General features: G+C 48.3%; 1 protein-coding gene across 3 annotated transcripts in view; it reads left to right on the top strand.

The window, feature by feature from the left end:
• The window catches only part of rassf4a (Ras association domain family member 4a), a 298,691-nt gene that overhangs the window by 66,717 nt on the left and 227,180 nt on the right, over positions 1–4,794 (top strand). The window lies entirely within an intron of this gene.

Below are 4,794 nucleotides of genomic sequence, written 5' to 3'. Positions count from 1 at the left end.
TCGCAACACAACTGCAATGAGTTTGGGGAGAGGGGGAGAAGTCACAAGACTGCAATGAGTTGCGGGGGTGGGGAGGAGAATTCTATCCATACAGACCTTGGGGAGAGAGACCAAAGAACTTGTCCTGCCTGCTATGTTAATAATGGAACAAATAATGAAAATGATTCAGATTTAATGTAAAATATACTTTATTCAAAAGTTAAACAGTTTGTATTTAACGTAACTTTAATAAAATTATTCTTGTATCAAACTTTAAAGTTTTCAGTTACGATCACTTAAAAACTTTTAAGATTACTTACTAACATTTAAACTTGTAAATTTACATAACTTACAACAATCTTTTAACTTGAGAACATAGGCGGTGGTCCCTCGAACGAGGATGACTTGCTTCCACGAGAGTTCACAGATGTTTCAATGATGTTCCAGTCCTGAACTCCAATTGAGGGGATGGAAAATGCCTGTGTGTGGATTTTTTTTTAATGTGTGGTGACCGTTGCACATCAGCCACCACATGGGCTTGACAGAGCTGGCCTTTATCTAGTGGCAAGGGTTTGCAAACAACAGTTACAACAGCAACAATGATAACAGCAGCAGCAGCAAAGAAAGGCCGCACCCATCTCTCCTCCACCTTATTCTAAGATCGCCCACCGCGCTTGTTCTTGGTGACTCCACCACCCCTGCCTGCAGGTGGTGGCGTAGTGTTTCTGGGGTTGGTACCTGTTGTATATGTAAACCTGTATATACCTTGTATAGCCACCAGAGGGCTCATCCCCTGAAGTCCCAAGGGATCACACAATCCCTTGGGAGCACAGGTACTTAAGGAGGCCTCACAAGCTGGAGAGGCACTCTGGAGACCTGCAAATAAAAGACTAAAGTCACACTTTACGTTGAGCTCACAGTATCCAGTCAGACTCTTTATTCATATATAACAACTGGCGACGAGATATAGATGACGAACCCAACGATGCAGAGAACAGTGTTCATCCTGAAGAAATTCTCGGAGGGAGATGAATGGGAAATCTTCGTGGAGCGACTCGACCAATACTTCGTGGCCAACGAGCTGGAAGGAGAAGCGAATGCTGCCAAATGAAGGCCGTTTCTCCTCACCGTCTGTGGGGCAACGTATGGCCTCATGAAAAATCTGCTTGCTCCAGCAAAGCACACAGAGAACTCATACGTCGATTTGTGCACACTGGTCCGGGAGCATCTGAACCCAAAGGAAAGCGTTCTGATGGCGAGGTACCGGTTCTGCACCTACAAAAGGTCTGAAGGCTAGGAAGTGGCGAGTTATGTCGCCGAGCTAAGACGCCTTGCAGGATATTGCGAATTTGAAGGACATTTGGAGCACATGCTCAGAGACTTTTTCGTACTTGGCATTGGCCATGAAGTGATACTTCGCAAACTTTTGACTGTACAGACTCCAACCTTGAGTAAGGCCATAGCGATAGCCCAGGCGTTCATTGCCACCAGTGACAATACTAAGCAAATCTCTCAGCACACGAGTGCTGCTACAAGTACTGTGAACAAAGTGATGTTGTTTGCAAATCGCAACGTACAGGGCAGGCCCCACATGCCTGCAGCTGCACGCCCGCAGATGTCTCAGAGTCCACCATCAAGGGTGATGAATGCAAGACCATTAACACCTTGCTGGCGCTGCGGGGGTGATCATCGTTTCCATTCATGCCGCTTCAAAGGGTACGTTTGCAAGGGCTGTGACAATGGAACACCTCCAACGAGTGTGCAGGCGAGCTGCAGACCCGGTTAATCCTGCAAACCACCATGTTACAGAGGAGGGCAGATCCACGGCGGACCTCGACGAACCAAAGCCTCAGACCGAGGAGGCAGAGGTATATGGGGTGCACACATTTACCACAAAGTGTCCCCCGATAATGCTGAAGGTTGAATTAAATGGACTCGTGGTGTCAGTCGAGCTGGACACGGGCGCAAGCCAGTCCATTATGAGCAAAAAGACTTTCAAAAAATTGTGGTGCAGCAAGGCTTCAAGGCCAGTCTTGACTACCATTCGCACGAAACTGAGAACTTACACAAAGGAACTGATTCCCATCGTCGGCACTGCTACTGTAAAGATCTCCTACGACGGAGCTGTGCACAAGCTACTACTCTGGGTGGTACTGGGCGATGGTCTCGGCAGGAGCTGGTTGGGAAAAATACGCTGGAACTGGGATGACGTCCGAGCGCTATCGTCCGCTGACGACACTTCGTGTGCCCAGGTCTTAAACAAGTTCCCTTCGCTGTTCGAACCAGGCATCGGGAAGTTCCAAGGAGCAAAAGTGCAGATTCCGGTGGCGTGACCCATCCATCACAAGGCAAGAAAGGGTCGAGATCGAGCTAGACCGGCTGCAATAAGAGGGCATCATTTCGCTGATCGAATTCAACGAGTGGGCCAGTTCGATTATTCCAGACCTCAAGGGAAATGGCACCGTCATAATCTGCGGTGCTTACAAAGTAACTATCAATTGTTTCTCCCTGCAGGATTAATACCGACTACCAAAGGCAGACGACCTTTTTGCGACACTGGCAGGAGGAAAGACGTTAATGAACTGGACTTGACCTTGGCCTACATGACACAGGAGCTGGAGGAATCATCGAAGGGTCTCACCTGCATCAACACGCACAAAGGTCTCTTCATTTATAACAGATGCCCATTTGGAATTCGATCAGCCGCGGCGATATTCCAGAGAAACATGGAAAGCTCACTGAAGTCGGTCCCATGCACGATGGTCTTCCAGGACGACATCTTGCATACAGGTTGGGACACAGTCGAGCATCTGCAGAACCTGGAGGAGGTTCTTAGTCGACTCAACCACGTGAGGCTCAGGTTAAAACACTCTAAGTGCGTTTTCCTGGAGCCTGTGGAGTTCCTGGGGAGAAGAATCGCGGCGAACGACATCAGGCCCACTAATTCGAAGACGGAGGCAATTGAGAACGCATCGAGGCCACAGAACGTGTCGGAGCTACGTTCGTTTCTAGGACTCCTGAACTACTTTAGTAACTTCTTACCAGGTCTCAGCACACTGTTAGAACCACTGCACACCTTACTGCGTAAAGGAGACAAATGGGTATGGGGAAAAAGCCAAGAAAATGCCTTTGTAAAAGCGAGTAAATTGTTATGCTCAAACAAATTGCTTGTTTTGTATGATCCATGTAAGCGTTTGGTACTAGCATGTGATGCGTCGTCGAATGGCGTCGGGTGTGTATTGCAACAAGCTAATGAATCTGGGAAATTGCAACCAGTTGCTTATGACTCCAGAAGTCTGTCTAAGGCTGAGAGAGCCTACAGCATGATTGAAAAAGAAGCTTTAGCGTGTATTTATCGGGTATAGAAAATGAATCAATATCTGTTTGGGCTCAAATTTGAATTGGAAACTGACAATATCCCTGTTTTCCGAAAGTAAGGGGATAAATACCAACACATCAGCCCGTATCCAGAGATGGGGGCTCACGTCCGCATACAACTACGCCATCTGCCACAGGCCAGGCACAGAAAACTGTGCCAATGCTCTCAGTAGGCTGCCATTGCCATTGGGGTGGAAATGGCACAGCCCACAGATTTAGTCATGGTTATGGAAGCATTCGAGAGTGAGCAATCACCCGTCACAGCCCAACAGATTAGAACCTGGATAAGCGAGGACCCCTTACTGTCCCGAATAAAAAATTGTGTGCTTCACGGGAGCTGGTCCAGTGTCCCAGTGGAAATGCAGGAAGAGATAAAGCCATACCAGCGGTGCAAAGATGAAATGTCTATACAGGCAGAGACTGCCTTCTGTGTGGTAATCGAGTAGTGGTCCCCAAGAAGGGCAGGGACACTTTCATCAGTGACCTCCACAGCACTCACCCAGGCATCGTAATGATGAAAGCGATAGCCAGATCCCACATGTGGTAGCCCGGTATCGATGCGGACTTAGAGTCCTGTGTGCACAGATGTAACACGTGCGCAGTTAAGCAATGCACACAGGGAGGCGCCACTAAGTTTATGGTCTTGGCCCACGAAACCGTGGTCCAGGGTCCATGTTGACTATGCAGGCCTGTTTTTGGGTAAAATGTTCCTTGTGGTTGTAGATGCATATTCCAAATGGATTGAATGTGAGATAATGTCGGCAAACATGTCTGCTGAAAGCCTGCGGGCCATGTTTGCCACTCACGGACTGCCTGATGTCTTTGTGAGCGACAACGGGCCAATAAGAGAATTAAGGGTTACGGGGAGCGGATGGGTAAGTGGAGCTGAGTCCACGGCCAGATCAGTCATGATCTTGTTGAATAGCGGAGCAGGCTCGAGGGGCTAAATGGCCTACTCCTGTTCCTAATTCTTATGTTTCACCAGTGCCGAGTTCAAAGAGTTCATGACCCATAATGGGATCAAACATGTTACATCTGCCCTATTCAAACCAGCATCCAATGGTCAGGCAGAGAGAGCAGTGCCAACTATCAAGCAGGGCTTAAAGAGGGTAACTGAAGGCTCACTGCAGACTCGCCTATCCCGAGTCCTGCTTAGCTACCGCACGAGACCACACTCACTCACTGGGATTCCACCCGCTGAACTGCTCAGGAAAAGGGCACTTAAGACAAGGCACTCATTAGTTCACCCTGACTTACATGAACAAGTAGAGAGCAGGTGGCTTCAACAAAGTACATATCATGATAGCGCAAATGTGTCACGCGAGATTGAAATCAATGATCCTGTATTTGTGTTGAGCTATGGACAAGTGGCTTCCCAGCACGATTGTGGCCAAAGACGGGAGCAGGGTGTTTCAGGTCAAGCTTTCAAATGGACTC

The sequence above is a fragment of the Pristiophorus japonicus genome, chromosome 22 (assembly GCF_044704955.1).
Source record: "Pristiophorus japonicus isolate sPriJap1 chromosome 22, sPriJap1.hap1, whole genome shotgun sequence".
In the NCBI taxonomy this organism is placed as follows: domain Eukaryota; kingdom Metazoa; phylum Chordata; class Chondrichthyes; family Pristiophoridae; genus Pristiophorus; species Pristiophorus japonicus.
Note: the sequence above shows the minus strand (reverse complement) of the source record. Positions and strands in the feature narration are given on the sequence as shown.